General features: G+C 37.1%; 1 protein-coding gene and 1 non-coding gene across 4 annotated transcripts in view; one reads left to right on the top strand and one right to left on the bottom strand.

Moving 5' to 3' along the window:
- Window positions 1-18,288, bottom strand: part of CLCN5 (chloride voltage-gated channel 5) — a 191,146-nt gene that overhangs the window by 123,928 nt on the left and 48,930 nt on the right. The gene's annotated exons all lie outside the window — the stretch shown is intronic.
- Window positions 6,883-6,989, top strand: LOC119060397 (U6 spliceosomal RNA). The gene has a single exon (XR_005084582.2). It is a non-coding gene; the product is annotated as a U6 spliceosomal RNA (small nuclear RNA).

Here is an 18,288-nt window from a genome sequence, read left to right as displayed (position 1 = left end):
GTAACAGCATAATCAATAAAAAAAAATAATAAAATAAATAATTACATACAGCCCCAGAGCTTTGGATTCCTCATCTTTAAATGGGTTTAACAGCACCAACCCTAAAAAGGTTGTTGTGAGGTTACATGTAAAGTACTTAGCACCTCAATGTTACTCAATAAGTATTTCCTTTCCCTTCACAGCATCCCTGGCAGGACTATAAAGCAGGCAGGAAGACAAGAAAAGAGCTAATGACGGTCAATAAAATGGGACAGAGTGAGAGAAACAGCATGGAAAGCCAAAGAAGAAATAAAATTCAATCCCTTAGAAGAGCCACGTTAACTCTTCTATTATCTTTCTGTCAAAATTTAACAGATAATATTTATGCTGGTTAAGGAATGTAGTAATATCCAAAAAAAGAAAATACACATCCACCAAAAAAACTTGTACACAAATGTTCATAGCAACATTATTCACAATAGCAAACATGCAGAAACCCTAATATTCCTCAACTGGTAAATGCATAAACAAAATGTGGTATATGCCTACAATGAAATATTATTAAGCTATAAAAGTGAATGAAGAACTGTTGTATGCTAGCACATGGATGAATCTTGAAAACATGCTGAGTGAAAGAGGCCAGACACAACAGACCATATATTACACAAATCTGTTTAAATGATATGTCTACAATAGGAAATCTATATAGCACACTAGTGATTTCCTGGAGTTGGGTAGGGGCAGGAGGTGGTGCTTACTAATGGGCAAGTAGCTTTCTTTTGGTAGGACACAAATGTTCTGAATTTAGTGAGAATATACATAAAACCATTGAATTGAGCACTTTAAATGGATGAGTTGATGGTATGTGAAGTATAACTTAATAAAACTTTTTAAAAAGAATAGAAGATACAGAGAATAAAAGAACAGCTAGAGAAACAACAAAAAAATTTTTCCCCAATTATTTCCTTCCCACATCCTACTACATTATCTTGTATATCTTACTCTGAAGACTGCTGCCTTCAACTAAAGAGAAACTGTCTGACTCTAGAGAAAGTCTCTGGCACTGGCCATGACAAGAATTCATGGGCATTGACACAGAAGCTGGTAAGGGGACAATGACAGTCAGGTCTGAGTAGAAACAAAGGGTCAGTGTCCTACAGCAGTGCTTCTCAGACTTGAAGGTATATACACTTCACCCTGGGGTCTGTTTTCACAGGGTTGGTGTGGCTCTAAAACGAAAGAATGCATTTAAATGCTTTGTAATCAGTAAAGCACCATATGAATGTTTGTTATGCAATCAATCAATCAAGTCTAACATTTTAGAGTATGTGAGGGGATCCTTTTGAAAGGAGGAAAGAAAATGGCAGTAAGGTTTCCTTTGTCCTACTTAGCTTAAGGGGAGTTTAGGAAATATCGGCCAGTTAAACTCACTGACCCATAATGTCTTCAAATCTATATGGTGGAAGCATCTGGCATGGGTTTTAGAACCATATAATTTTAAATTGCCTACAAAATCCTAATATCAAAAAGTCACATGTAAACAGCTGAAAGCTTATTCAGCAAGGTCACTTGGTATGGAAAAAGGACTCTGGGGTCAAAAATCCTGGGGTTGAGGGCCCAAGTCTAACACTTGTTAAGCTTTATATCTTTACTGAATTCTTCAGTATTTCTTCATATTTGATAGAGGTGGGGAAAATACATCTTCCCTGTTTCACAAAGAAGAATTAGCTGAGCCAATACACTGAAAGCACTTGGTCAAGTTCCAGACTGGTTACTTCACAATTCTTCTCATTGTACATGTCCATCAGTAGCAAAACAGTCATACATGTGCTCCCAGGCATGTACCAATGTATTAATATTATGCACAATATATGACACTTATACAAACAGAGGAAGCATGAGATAAAAAGAGGATTATAATTTCTCTGGTAGATTAGATAAATAATCAATATTATGTTTACTGAAATTGATAACTATACTATTATATAAGAAAATACTACTATTTCTAAGAAATACCTAATGATTTGGGGCAAAGGGCCATGATGTGTACATTTTAACCTCAGGGGCTCAGAAAATACATATATTTATACATATGTACACCAGAACATGGAAATGGAGTAAAATATTAACAATTGGTGAATCTGGGTAAAGATTGTAAGGGTTTTTCTTTGTACCATTTTTGTAAATTTTCTGTAAGTTTGAAATTATTTCAAAATAATTTTTAAAAACTTTAAGTTCTAATCACTGGCCAGGACTTACAGAATGACAGACTAAGGAGCTTTACAGGAAATGGAGAAACATACATTGAAGAAAATCTATTAAATTTCAGCAAGAACAGTGAGAATTGATAGCATTTGAGCTATAACGTGCTTCCTTACCACCCTCCCCTACCTCTGCGTTACAGAGGCTCTACCCTGAGTAGAGCCTCTACTATATACTATATATAGTATATAGTGTATAGTATATAGTATATAGTATAGTATATATAGTATAGTATATATACTAGTATATAGTATAGTATATATACTATAAACCTATATACTATATGCTGCTTATAAAAATCTACTTTAAACATAATGACACAAGTTAAAAATAAGAGGCAACATAAAGCTACAATAAGATATACCTATACACCTAGTAGAATGGCTAAAATTAAATTCAGCCTTATCAAGTACAGGCAAGGATGTGGAGCAAGGCAAACTCATTGACTCTACTACTTTACATTCCCATCAGCAACCACTTTAGATAATAAGTTGGCACATTCTTAAAAAGTTAAATATAGGCCCTGGCTGGTATAGCTCAGTGGATTGAGCGCGGGCCTGCGAACGACATGATTGAGGTTCGATTCCCAGTCAGGACACATGCCTGGGTTGCAGGCCAGTTCCCAGCAGGGGACTCACGAGAGGCAACCACACATTGATGTTTCTCTTCTTCCCTTCCCCTCTAAAGATAAATAAATAAACATTTTTTTAAAAAAGTTAAATATACATCTACTATATGATTCAGTCGTTCCTACATTGGCTATTTACCCAAGAGAAATGAAAGCCTGTCCATGCAAATAAAAGATCTGCTCACAAACATTCATAGCATCATTATTTATCTTCTCTACCAAGAATATGAGGGCTCCTTTCTTTCCAAGATCCTAGTCTGAGGCTACAGTTTTACCCTAGGAGGGGCAAATTGCTAGTGTTTTTCATCCCGAGCCCTATGTTGCATAAGTTGTATTTCAATCAGACACAGCCAATTAGACCTTCCCTCACTCAGCTCCCACTTTTAGGGCAGAAACTACTCCAGGCTCAGCAGGATAAGAATACTGGGTCTTGATTACCCTAACCCCAGGTCACTCCTAGGGCAGAGGCTGTGACACCCTTTTATGATAAAACCATAAATAAACTAGGAATAGAAGAGAACTCCCTTGCCATAATTAAGGACTAATGATGAAAAATTCAGAGCTAACATCATAGCTAATACCATAACATCATGATGACAGGCTGAATGCTTCCCCCCCTAAAATCAGAAAAAGAAATGAGATGTAGCCAAAACTTCCAAAACTATATTGAATAGAAGTGGTGAAAGTGGACATCCTTGTCTTGTTCCTAATCTTAGTGAAAAAGCTTTTAGTTTTTGCCCATTGAATATGATATTGGCTGTAAGAGATGCTCAATATCGTTAGCTATCAGAGAGATGCAAATTAAAACCACAATGAGATACCACTTTACCCTAGTCAGAATGGCTATCATAAAAAGAGCAACAAACAACAAATGTTGGAGAGGTTGTGGGGAAAAGGGGTCCTTAGTTCACTGTTGGTGGGATTGCAGACTGGTACAACCATTAAGGGAAACTGTATGGAATTTTCTCAGAAAAATAAAAATCAACCTGCCTTTTGACCCAGCAATTACACTGCTAGGATTATACCCCAAGAATCCTAAAACATCAATATCAAAGAACCTATGCACCCCAATGTTCACAGCAGCACAATTTACAATAGCCAAGAGCTGGAAGCAACCTAGGTGCCCATCAGTAAATGAATGGATCCAAAAAATGTGGTACATATACACAATGGAATTCTATGTAGTAGAGAGAAAGAAGAAGCTACTACCCTTTGCAACAACATGGATGGAACTGGAAAGCATTATGCTGAGTGAAATAGGCCAGGTGTTGAAAGACAAATACCACATGATCTCACTTTTAACAGGAAGCTAAACAACAAAACAAACAAGCAAGCAGAATTAAAACAAAGACACTGAAATAGAGAACAAGGGGGCAGTGACCAGAGGGGAGAGGGAAGGGAATTTAAGGGGGGAAAAAGGGGACGGATTTGGAGGAACAAGTATGAAAGACACAGGGATGAGGACTGGGGGGAGGAAATGGGAGGGAGGTGGGGAGCACGGGGGTGGGGGCTGGGATGGGAGAAATAGACAAAAAACTCTACTTGAAGAATAACTAAATAAAATTTTTTAAAAAATGAGATGTACAGTCTCACAGCCTCTATTCAATATAGTACTGGAAGTTCTAGCTATGGCAATTGGGCTGGACAAATAAATAAAAGGCATCCAAATTGGAACGTAAGTAGTGAAACTATCTGTAAATACAGATGACATGATCGTGTATACACAAAATCCTAAGGAATTAACTTAAAAAAATAGAACTAATAAATGAGTTCAGCAAGGCTGCAGGACATAAGGTCAATATACAAAAAAAAAAAATCAATAGCATTTTTATATACTACCAACAGACAATCTGAAATAAAATTAAGAAAAACAGTTGTGCTTATAATACCATTAAAATAACAAAATACTTAGGAATATATTTAACAAACATACAAAATTTGTACTCTAAATCTCCAAAACATTCCTAAAACAAACTAAACAAGTCCTAAATAAATTGAAAGGCATCCCATGACAAACAATAACACATGTTGGCAAGAATGTGGAGAAATTGGAACCTTCATACATTGCTGCTGGGAATGTAAAATGATGCAGCTGCTTTAGAAAAAAAAGTTTGGCAGCTTCTCAAAATATTAAACACAGAGTTACAATATGACCCAGCAATTTAACTCCTTAGTATATAGCCAAGAGAAGTGAAGAGATATTTAGCCACCCGAAAACTTATATGTGAATGTTCATAGTAGAATCATTCATAATAGCCAAAAAGTAGAAGCAACCCAAAAGTCCACCAACTGATGAACAAAATGTGGCATATCTACACAAGAAAATATTATTCAGCCAAAAAAATGAAGTACTTTTACATGCTACAACATGGATGAACTTTGAAAACATTATGCTGAAGTCAGTCACAAAAGATCACATATAATATAATTTCACTTAAAGAAAACTTCCAGAATCAGGAAGTAGATTAGTGGTAGCTTAGGGCTGAGGTAGAAGTGAGGGAGTGAGATTGATTGGTAATGGATACTGAGTTTCTTTTTGAGTGATGAAAATGTTTTAAAATTAGATTGTGGCAACTGTTGGTACAACTCTGAATATAATAAAACCATTAAACTATATACTTTAAATAGGTGAATTGTATAGTATTTAAACTACACCTAAATAAACTGTTTTTAAATGTAAAGAGTATAAACAAACCAATTAAAGCCAGAAATCTATACACAGGAATTAAAAAGCAAGAACCTATATACTATATGCTGCTTATAAAAATCTACTTTAAACATAATGACACAAGTTAAAAATAAGAGGCAACGTAAAGCTACAATAAGATATACCTAGACACCTAGTAAAATGGCTAAAATTAAATTCAACCTTATCAAGCACAGGCAAGGATATGGAGCAAGGCAAACTCATTGACTCTACCATTTTACATTCCCATCAGCAACCACTTTAGATAATAGGTTGGCACGTTCTTAAAAAGTTAAATACACATCTACTGTATGATTCAGTCATTCCTATATTGGCTATTTACCCAAGAGAAATGAAAGCCTGTCCATACAAATAAAAGATCTGTTCACGAACATTCATAGCATCATTATTCATAGAAGCTAAAAACTGAAAATAACTCCAATGTGTACCAGCAGGTAAATGGATAAGTAAATTGTGGTATGTCCATACAACAGGCTTAAAAAAAGCCAATGAACTGTTTATACACACAACATTGATAAATCTCAAAATAATTACGCTGAGGGAAAGAAGCCAAATAAAGGAGACTACATACTGCATGATCTAATTACATAAAATACTAGGAAATGCAAATTAACATAGTGATAGAAAGCCAATGGTGTGGGGACAGGGACTGGCTGCAAAGGGAGGAATTAATAAAGGACCAAGAAGAATTTTTTTAGAGTAATGGATGTTTTCATTATCTTGATTATGATGATGGTTTCACAGGTGGATACATATTCCAAAACATCACAAAACTTACCATATTGTACACTTTATATGTGCCATTTATGGTATATCATCATGTGTCAATAAAGCAAACTTTTAAAAAAATAAAAAACACATGTCCTCAAGGACAAATCAAACCTCACAAATCATTAACGCAATCCCAAGAAGATCTGTCAGTCCCTTTGTAACACTGATATTTTTGGTGTTAAGGTGAGGAGTATGATCCTGTATGTTCATCTTCCAAGTGGAACGAAAAACACAAGACTGTTGAAGAATCTATTTCAATCCTGCTGCTAAGTATATTTTGTTCTAGTGGCACAATTTTCAGTCATTGTACATAGTGATATAGTTCAAGAAAGGTTTTTCCCTGAGCTTAGGAGACTTAATCACTAATAGACTGAGGCAGGATAAAGTCATCCCATATTAGGTCTGTATGAATCTCCTCCTAAGGGAGCAATGGAAGAGAGGGCTTATGGACCTGAACAGTGTGATGGCTAAAATAATTAGCCTTGGAGACATGTGCCTGGCACATAGTACATATTTTTTTTAAAAGAGCATAAAAGTGCTCACTTTGGCAGCACATATACTAAAATTGGAATGATACAGAGAAGATTAGGATGGCCCTTGCACAAGGATGACACTCAAATTCATGAAGCATTCCATATTTTTAAAAAACATAAAAAACTAAAATTTTTAAAGTATGTACCATTAATTCAGAATTTATCATAATATGGATTACAGTTTGATAGAAAACCATCCTTATACAGAGGTAAAGAAGTTCAATAAACACATCAATAGCATAAGCAGGATTTCATGGGGCATGATAAATCCACTTAAACAAATTAACATTGCAGGTCCTTCAGAAAGAACCTATTCACAGCTTAATATAGGTAGCACAGAGTGTGGAAACAGGCTGCCTATATTCAAATCCCAACATCCTGACTTAATAGCCTTATAACCTCAGGCAAAGTACTAAACTTCCATATGACTCAGTTTCTTCATCTATAAAATGGGGTGAAAATTGTATCCACCTCATAGGTTGTGGGAGGATTAATAAGTAATTATTTGTAAGGTGCTTAGAACAAAGCCTACCACTAAATTGCTACTTATTCATTAAAGCTGTAACTGACAAAAGTCTGTTTCAAGGCACACTTTTTCCTAAAACATACTGACTTTACTTAAAACTGGATAGAATTAAGTTTCTTTTCAAGAAGTAAGCTCTCACATACTCCTCCTATGATAGCTTTTTCCAAAGAACATACCTTGTAAGTAGTTTACTGCTTTAATTCAACAAAAACAGCTCAATTATTCAAAACATTATTTGGCATTTTCTGCCATAATTGGTGCTCAATAAATTCTTGCTGAACAAGTATTCTTCCAGACAAAAGCAAATTTACCACATTGAATATTGTTATTTTTTGTTGAATTTATTGGGGTGACACCGGTTCCCAAAACCATACAGATTTCAAGTGTACAACTCAACAAAACATCACCCGCACACTGCATCATGCACCCATTGCCAACAGCAAAGTGTCTTTCCATCCCCATTTATCCCCTGTTTGCCCACCCTCATCTATCCCCACCATATTCCCCTCCCTGGAGATTATTATACTAAGTGAAATAAGCCAGTCAGAGAAAGACAAATACCATATGACCTCACTTCTATGTGGAATCTAATGAAAAAAGCAAACTGACAAACAAAATAGTTATTTTTATAGCCAGAGTTAAAAATGCAACTTGTTTCACATCCAAATAGGACATAAAGGGCTCAGAAGAGGTAGAGTTACCACCTAACCAGTTAACCAATTTCAATGAAGTTGCCTGAGATAAGAAAGGTGCTAGTTGATGCAATGCAGCAGAATTAAGGCTTTGGTTTCAGTCAAAATGATGATGTAATACAGACATTCCTTGGCATGTTTTGGTGATAACAAGAAAAAAGACAGACTTAATGGTCTACAAACAGGAAGAACATAAACTGTATTCTAAACGGCCTTACAAAGAAACAGCACAGACCTTTAGAGTAACTCTGACATGGAATTCACCTGCCATCCCCTATTCTGAGGAAGATACCGACCTGGTTTGTAATATTTGTCTTGAGATACCTTCTAAATTGGGAAATCAATGTGCTTTTTTCCTAATGGAAAACCACAATCAAACAGGAAGAAGTATCTCCCTGTTCTAAGTGGTCTGGACAAGCAGAAGTTGACAGTATCTCCACAGGTAACAAGTAAAGTGCCTTCAAGGGAAAGGGGGTGGGGACAGGTAGGAAAGGGTAAAGAGGGGATAAATGGTAATAGTAGGAGACTTGACTTATGGTGGTGAGCACACAATACAATACACAGTTGATGTGTTATAAAATTGTACACCTGAAGCCTATATAATTTTATTAACGAAAGTCACCTCAAATAAATAAAAATAAAATACGAAGTTACCAAATGGTTACTTACCACTCTGTCCTGGGTACTGCTAGATATCTCTGTTTCTCCCCCTTTCTAGAGTATTTTTATGGTACTATAATGGCCACCTGTTGCAATAGTCTCTTCTTAAATCCTAATCAGATTCCCAGCCCTCAAACCATATACTTCACTGAGAAGATCAACAAATGAAAACTCTCTTGTTCTTTGCCTCTCCAATCTCAAGAGGAGTTGTTCAAATATGGCTTATTTGTTTTGGCTTCCATCCTTCTACACAAGTCATCCTTATCTCACCCCAACTCAAACACTTCCTTAATATTTTTTAAACCAATGACTGTCCCTCACTTTTTTCACCATTCACTTCCATCTGGAATCACTGACTGGCTTCTCACTGTCTGCATCACTTGTACCCCCATGACCCAAGTATGTCAGGTCCCTACTATCATTCTAATTCTGGGTTTTTCACTCATGCTATTAATTCTAGGCTAAGATAGCATCTTATCAATCTGTTATTAGCACAATACCTGGGATGAGCCATGAAAGGGATGGGAGCCTTCATTCTCAAGGTGGTAAATATGGAACTGGGCTAGGCTTGAACATAATTAAATAGGCCTAATTTTTATCTGGGGGAAGCTCAAGGTAAGAATGACATTTAAAGTTCAGTCAGCTAGAGACCAGAAGAACAAGCCTTCAGTTCAACCAAGTCAGATGTATTCACTCATCATAACAGAGAACACTCCAGAGGAACCATGGGATGCTATTCACCTAGAGGGAGAAAGGGAAGCATCTTTTGGGTTCTTGCTGAATGATTTTGAGGAGGGCCTAAAGAAAGCAGGGATCAGTTCTGGATTGGTTATATTTCTGAGGCAGGATTAGGAGAAGTGGGGATAAACTGGGATTGGATGTTTCCCAGTAATAGCTGGGAATAACAGAGGGAGTCTGGGACATTGTTGACAAGTAACTAGTATTCACTGAAAGAAGGTGTCTTTATGGTTTTTTACAACTGCTGCATGAAAGAAGCAATGTTTCCTGTTAATTCTGCAGTTGTGTTTATGTGTATCTGTACTCCCACCCCAATTAACAGCAGGGCTGCCTTTTTTGTTGTTGTTGTCCCAGTCCCAGCACATTCTCCAGTCTTAGACATCTTGACTCAATGCAATGAACATAGATGCTACTGCATCTTCTAGTTTATTTTTAGTCCTGCAAATGCTTAGATCTGGGAACAAGTTACACAACCTAGAATAACCTGGACTGTATCTAGTGACTTTGAAAGTTTAGGTAGAAAACTGAAGTTTCAGGGACATGTGGAAGCTTTTCACCTCTTCTTCCTATTGAAGGTCATGACTTTTCACTAGAAGGGAAGATAATGGGAAATGGATATTTTGTTACTTAAATAATGTGAAATAATAGGATGTGCTTTTCAGGACAATCACTTAAGATCTCAGAATGATAGACTTCTCACAAGGGAAGGAGAAAACTTCACAAACACCAAGAAGAAATGATATTGATGGACATGCATTAACATGATCAATGTGGACTTAAAGGAAACTGTTAAGAGAATTGTTAAAAATTATTTTTTAAATCACCAAAAATTGACAAAGAAATAAAAACCATAGTGGAAGAGAGATACCCACTACTTTTCAGAAGAACACTGAAGAAAAGAACTAGAAATCATGCCTAGGACTGCAGAAGTCCCCTCAGACTGATTTAACAGAGTAGTAGTAACAAAGTCACTGGGGCACTTGAAACTCCAGAAAGTAAATATGATCTCACAGTTATTTTCATCAAAAGCTAGTGAGATGATATCTGGCAGTAGACCATAGAAAGCAGTAAAGTGTAGTGGTTAAGGAGAGCTTGAAAGCCAGACTGACCAGGGTTCAGCTCCCTGTGTTATTTATTTTCATGTGATCTTGGTTAAGATGCTTAGCCTCTCTTAACCTTCATTGGCTCATCCATAAAATGGGTATTAAAATATAATACTTTACTAAGCTGTATTGAATATTAAAGTTTATAATTCATGTAAATATCTATCACTGTTATGGCACAGACTAAGCAGCCCAATGGTGGCCACTATCATTACCATCATCATCATCATAATTTGTGGTAAAAATGTGGTATTTTCTTATAGAATTCAATAAATGAGATGATGGAAACATGGTGAATACGGTTGAGAATAGAAGCACAGAGAAAGAAGTAGTGTTGTTAGATCATTCAGTGAACGTCCCTAAAACAGAAGAAAGGTATAGTATTGAATTTCATACACTCCCCATCACACTTCATTTTCCCTCTAAACAAGCATGGGCAATTCTGTGTACACACACACACACACACACACACACACACACACACATCCCCTCTTCCCTTCTCTGTTTTCTGTATCTCAAGACATTCAATCCACCCAATCTGAATTTTGAAATCAATGCTGACCTATGAAAGTTAAGTTTTTACTAGAGGGATGGGTTCATAAGCCATAGTTCATGAGTTAAAAACAAAGATGAAGAAGTATAGATGGCACTTTCAAGAAATTTTTAGATTAAATGAAGGGAAAACATGCCCAATTAGTAGATGAGAATGATAGAATTAAAAGAGTTGAGGGAAGTAGGTGAAAAAGGGATTCTTGGATATGTTCGTAGGCAAAAGAAAAAGAACTCATTGAGAAAAATACTAAAGATATGAGAGAGAGAATGAAGAGATTAAAATAAGAATACTTCAAAGGAGGTATTGGGGGATAGTTGAAAAGAAAGACTGGTTAGCCTTGGAAGAGATGATACAAAAAGAATGAAGATAAAAGTAGCCATGAAAATAAATGTTTTGAGGGAAAGAGAGAGTTTGTGGCCAATGAGCTCTGTCTTTTCAGGGAAGTATGTAACTAGATTATCTGCTGAAGTGAGATAGGAATAGGGAAGACTAAATTGGAGCACCAGAATGGCATGCTAAGAAAATGAAATAGATGCTGTGGGAAAGTGGAAAAGGAACCAACCAAGAATGCATAAAAAAGCATTATGGAGCAGCCATTGAGGATCCAGCTGTGGTCAGAAATCACAGTCTGGTAATGGATATAATCTCCATGGTGAGACGATTTTCCTGAGTATTACTTGGAAGCCTGGGAACAAGATAGACAAAAACAGATGCTAAAGTCCATCTAGGTTTGGGGATTGGTAGGGCAGGTGCAGGGGAATAAAAGAGGCATGATGGAATTGAGGATACTAGTGGCAATTAATATCAAATGGGTAGCAGAGTTCAATGGGGGTGGAAAATGGTTGATTGAATGGGAAAGACTGTAGAAGCAGGGCAGGACTGAAATCAGGAAGAAAAGATAAGGGACTTAAAGTGTCAATGAGGTCAATCATTTGACTTACCTTGAAGTCCCTTAAATGAGGTTCTGTGGGAGTAAGGGAATAGGGGATGTGGAATGCTAGAAGTATTAGTTGAAAAGCAGAATTTCAGAATTTGAAATATCAGAAGTAAAACAGTTGCAGATGGTGACAAGGCCCAGAGTGTGGCCCTTATAAAGAAGTAGCTGATTGGAGGAACAAATAGGAAGGACACAGGGATGAGAACTAAGGGGGGTGGAAATGGGAGGGAGGTGGGGAGCAAGGGGCGGGGGAGGCTGGGATGGGAAAAATAGACAAAAAACTGTACTTGAAAAATAACTAAATAAAATTAATTTAAAAAATAAATAAATAAAATAAAAAATGAATGCCTAAAAAAAAAAAGAAGTAGCTGAAGCTGAGCAAAAACGAAGGTCACATTGTTGGAAGTATAGGAAGTGTTATGCTGGAGATTTTGATGACATGGTCTAGGATGATGCCAGAAGTCAGGATGGCACAGAATACAGAGCTGGGTGCCAGAGGCCTCAAAGAATGTAAGTAACCTAGAGATGGGTCTATGCCAATGAAGAGGTGGCATAAAATCTATCCTATGGCATGCATATTAAAGAGTAAAAGAAAAGGAAAGTTGGTGAACAACCTGGCACCAGAAGCTAGATTTGAGATTGAGGAATTATGGGGAAATGAGCAGCTTCCATTTAAGAGGGCAGTGAAGAAAATAGTGTCATCAAGGCAAAGAGTTCTACATCAATGGCTGAAACTATATGGACATTTCTTAACCAAAGAACTGGTATTCTGGAAGGCACAGGAGATCTGACAAGGGAGTGTCAGCCAGGAAACAGTATGTATCAAAAGGGAAGGACTATGCTGAACTTACAAGAGGAAAATTTCATCCTTTCCAGTGCTGAGGAAGCAGTGAGAGGAACAACAACTCTGTCTATATTTGACCAAGAAAGAAGAACTGACTGGCAAAAGTAGAAGTGAAAGAAACTTTAGGAAATACGGCCATGTCATCTTAAGTACTATTGGATAATGACCAAGGGCAAAAAAAGTAATAGGTACAAATATGTTCCTCAGATATTAGGAATGAAAGTTTCTACAGGATACCACAGTGACTCTTAAGTGGACTACTGTTTGAGGAATTAAAAAAATGTTTGGGAAAAAATTCTCATAATATCATCAATTCCCCATGATCTTGAGGGAAAAAGGAGAAATGACTAAGGAGCACAATGTAGTGACACAGGAATTAATGAAGATATAGCAAGCTCAGATTTTTCAAGGTAAGATTACTGACTCTAAGTAGAAGATATATGTCAACAGGTGACAAAGAGTGAGTGAGCAAGCAAGAACACCAGTGGGATAACTTAGTTTCTATTTCTATTCCCTCTTAAATGATAAGAATAATTTTCAAATTTGAAACTGTAGCACAAATATGAACAACAGTTTGTCAGAGTCCAACAGATGCTGAGACATTTAGAATGGCAAGCAATTTAAAATGAATTTGGATCTGTGGACCTATATCAAGGATATTCCATGGTATTGAGGCAACCAATATTCCTTATTTAGAAGCCAGTACTGGTAATCTCTGAAAAAGAAAGACCAACTACAACAGCCTAATTTCCAAAACCCAGACACTCCTAAAACATCTCAGAAATCAAGGCTGCTGATCTTGATGGAAAAACAGATTACAATGGAATATTAAACTGATTATTATGAGCAATGATCTGGTAGTAAGACTTGTCAATTGAGGTAATGCAACTAAATGTCACTGAGTTTTAAGTTACTGAACACATTTTCCCTATAGAATACATTCACATGAGACAGTGAGGTGTATCCCATCCTGTTATACAGGTAGGTTGATTTCTGGCTGATTGAATAGCCATACTTAAAAAGAATGCTAATGGAACGCTAATCAACAATTAAAAGGGATTATTAAATGTAACAACTTGGATGAACCTCAAGGAAATTACAATGAGTAAAAAAAAAGCCAATATAAAAAGAATACAAATTGCATGATTCCTTTTGTGTGACTTTCAAGAAATAACATAAAGATGGAAAACAGTTGCTAGGAGGTAGGCATGTAGAGGAGGAAGGGATGTGGCTATAAAGGGGAAGAACAAGGGAGTCTTACAGTGACGGCAGACTTAAGTTATCTTGATCATGATGATGATTACACAAAGCCACACATGTAATAAAACTTCACAGAATTGCACACAAACACAATCTGATTTAAGTTCTATGGATTGTACCAATGTCAATATCGTGGGCTTTTTGTTTTTGTTTTTTTTAGATTTCAGGTATTTTTTATTAAGTATGCTATTACAGTTTTCCCAATTTTTCCCTTTTTATCCCCCCTCCAGCCTGCCCCCAACCCTCCAGCATTCTGCCCCCCTTGGTTCATGTCATGGGTTGTACATATAAGTTCTTTGAGTTCTCTGCTTCCTATACCATTTTTATCTCTCCTATTTTATGCCTATTAATTATGCTTCTTCTTCCCTGTACCTTTTCTCCCATTCCTCCCTTCCCCCTCCCCACTGAAATCCCTCATTGTGTTGTCCATTTCTCTGATTCTGTTCCTGTTCTGGTTGTTTGCTTAGTCTTTGTTTTCATTGTTTTCCTTTTCTATTATGTTCATTTGTTTTTGGTTTTTGTTTTTAATCCCAAAGTGCACTTTCATTTACTTTTACATTTTTTATTGTTGTTCAAGTACACTTTTCTGCCTTTTCCCTCAACCCCTCCCCACCACCCCAGCCCTTCCAGCCTCCCTCCCCCGTTTCTATCCTCCTTGTTATAGTTGTGTGTTGTCATTTTACTGTTCATATTTTTTATCTTCTTTTTCTTAGATAAGTCCCTCTAACATTTCACATAATAAGGGCTTGGTGATGATGAACTCCTTTAACTTGACCTTGTCTGAGAAGCACTTTATCTGCCCTTCCATTCTAAATTAAAGCTTTGCTGGATAGAGTAATCTTGAATGGAGGTCCTTGCCTTTCATGATTTGGAATACTTCTTTCCAGCCCCTTCTTGCCTGTAAGGTCTCTTTTGAGAAATCAGCTAGTATTCTAATGGGTACCCCTTTGTAGGGAATTCTCTCCTTTCCTTTTGCTGCTTTTGGGATTTTCTCTTTATCTTTAATCTTGGGAAACTTAATGATGATGTGCCTTGGTATGTTACTCTTTGGGTTTAACTTGTTTGGGACTCTCTGGGCTTCCTGGACTTCCTGGAACTCTATTTCCTTTACCAGATTGGGGAAGTTTTCTTCCATTATTTGTTCAAATAAGTTTTCAATTTCTTGATGTTGTTCTTCTCTTTCTGGTACCCCTATAATTTGGATATTGGAATGTTTCAAGTTGTCCCAGAGGTTTTTAAGACTCTTCACTTTTTTGAATTCTTGTTTCTTCCTTTTCTTCTGGCTGAATGTTTATTTCTTCCTTTTGTTCCAAATCACTGCTTTGAATCCTGGTTTCCTTGCTATCACTGTTGGTTCCCTGAATATTTTGCTTTATTTCATTTTGGGTATATTTCATTTGTTTTTTCATTTTTTTTGACCAAGCTCAATCAGTTCTGTGAGCATTTTGATTACCAGGGCTTTAAATTCTACATCAGATAGGTTGGCTATCTCCTCATTGCTTAGTTCTCTTTCTGAAGTTTTACTCCATTCATTTGGCCCACATTTCTTTGTCTTGGTGCAGCTGATAGGTTGCAACAGGGCGGGGCCTTAGGTGTTCACCAGGGGAAGGCAACCCTCTTTGCTGTGCTGGCACTGCCTATGGGGGAGGGACCAGAGAGGGAACAGTGCAGCTCTCCTGCTCATCTGTAGCACACGTTTCAACGTGTGAGACTGGGAGTTTCTCCCACCCTGGACAACCCCAGCCATAGCCCATAGGCAGCTCTGAGTCTCAGTTTTCCCCTTAAGTCAGCCCCTCCCCCACAGCCCACTGAGCTTGGCAGCCAGTCCCACCCCCACAATCTCCCACATCACCATGGTTTTTCTGAGTTGGCCTGTACATTCCACTGCCTTACTGGTCTAGTTGTTCTGGTTGATTTTTTTCTTTAATTCCTTGGTTGTCAGAGTTCCATGCAGTTTGATTTTCTGGTGCTTTTGGTTGTTTATTCATTTTAGATTGGTTGTTATCCTCCTTTTGGTTGTGTAAGGAAGTGAAGGGTTTCTACCTATGCCTCCATCTTGGCCAAAACCAATATCTTAGTCTTCATAGTGTACTATACCTGGGAGACATTAGGGGAAGGGTGCATGGGACTTCTCTGTACATTTCTTTACAAAATCTTCTGAACCTATAATTTTTCAAAGTAAAAAGGCTTGTTTTTTAAAGAGCACTAACAGATCAATGTCAGCCTCACAAGTAGAAATATAGTTGCCTATCTCAGGATTCTGTACTGGACACTCTGAAATAAATTTTTTCTCTTTTTTTAAATGTTTTATTCAATTATTTTTCAAGTGCAGTATTCTTTTACTCCCATCCCAGCCCACCCCCGTGCTCCCCACCTCCCTCCCATTTCCATCCCCCTTAGTTGTTGTCCATCTGTGCTTTATACTACTTCCTGTATATCCTTCCCCTTTTTCCCCTGAAATTCCCTCCCCTTTCCCCTCTAGTGGCTGTCCCACTGTTCTCTATTTCAGTGTACACCAAAATAAATTAAAAGGTGGATAAAAGACTTAAATATAAGCCATGAAACCATTAAAGTCCTAGAGGCGAACACTGGCAAGAAAATCTCAGATATTTCACACAGCAACTTTTTTACTGATATGTCCCCTAGAGCAAAGGACATAAAGGAAAGAATAAACAAATGGGGTCTCATCAAAATAAAAAGCTCCTGCATGACTAAAGAAAACAGTATTAAATAAAAAGGCAACCAACTGTATGGGAAAACACAATTGCCAATAATTCTTCAGACAAGGGTTTAATCCCCAAAATATACAAAGAACTCACACGACTCCACTCTAAGAAGACAATTAACCCAATTAAAAATGGGCAAAGGACTTGAACAGAGACTTCTCCAAGGAGGACATACAGAGGATCCAGAGACACATGAAAAGATGCTCAATATTGCTAGCTATCAGAGAGATGCAAATTAAAACCACAATAAGATACCACTTTACACTAGTCAGGATGGCTATCATAAACAAAGCAACAAACAACAAATGTTGGAGAGGTTCTGGGGAAAAGGGGCCCCTAGTTCACTGTTGGTGAAATAACATTTTTAACCTAACAAGTTGGAGAACGCAAAGCAGGTTCATCAAGTTTATGAATGGCACAAAATATAGAGACACAGCCAACCTGTTTTCAAACAGAACTAGATTAGAAAAATATCAACAGGCTGGACTAGGTACTGAAATGAAATAGAGACAAAGGTAGAACCCACCATTGTAGCTCCAGTATACAGCACAGCACCTGGCACAAAAAAAGGGGGGGTGCTCAAAATATATCAATGAAAAATAAATGAATGCAAACTTCAGAATGTTTAGCACGTTTAGTGGAAATTCATCTGAAGAAGCCCTTTAAGCAGCAGAATGACAACATTCCATCAAATGGACACAATATTTTATCAAGAAAGTACATATACTTTTATTTTTTATTTTTTAAACTCATGTTAGTATTATTTTATTCATTTTACAACATAAACAATAACAGAAACTCAATGTTTAAATTATAAGTATATATGTGCCCAGATTTTTAAGAGATCATTTTAATATGCATAATAACTCTGGGGCGGAACTAGTATTCCAAAAATACTACAAGTTTTTAGAGAAGAGTTGTTTTTTTTTAAATATATTTCTTTATTTAGTTATTTTTCAAGTACAGGTTTTTTGTCTATTTCTCCCCTCCCAGCCCCCCCTGCCCCGTCTCCCCACCTCCCTTCCATTCCCCCCCCCCGCAGTCATGCCTGTGTCTTTCATACTTGTTCCTCAAAATCCCTCCCCATTTTTCCCCTTAAATTCCTTTCCCTCTCCCCTCTGGTCACTGCCCACTTGTTCTCTATTTCAGTGTCTTTGTTTTTATTCTGTTTGCTTGTTTGTTTTGTTGTTTAGCTTCCTGTTAAAGGTGAGATCAAATGGTATTTGTCCTTCAATGCCTGGCCTATTTCACTCAGCACAATGCTTTCTAGTTCCATCCATGTTGTTGCAAAGGGCAGTAGCTCCTTCTTTCTCTGTGCTGCATAGAATTCCATTGTGTATATGTACCACGATTTTTTGATCCATTCATT

Source organism: Artibeus jamaicensis, unplaced genomic scaffold (assembly GCF_021234435.1).
Source record: "Artibeus jamaicensis isolate MK-2021 breed Jamaican fruit bat unplaced genomic scaffold, CSHL_Jam_final contig_60, whole genome shotgun sequence".
NCBI classification, from domain to species: Eukaryota; Metazoa; Chordata; class Mammalia; order Chiroptera; family Phyllostomidae; genus Artibeus; species Artibeus jamaicensis.
Note: the sequence above shows the minus strand (reverse complement) of the source record. Positions and strands in the feature narration are given on the sequence as shown.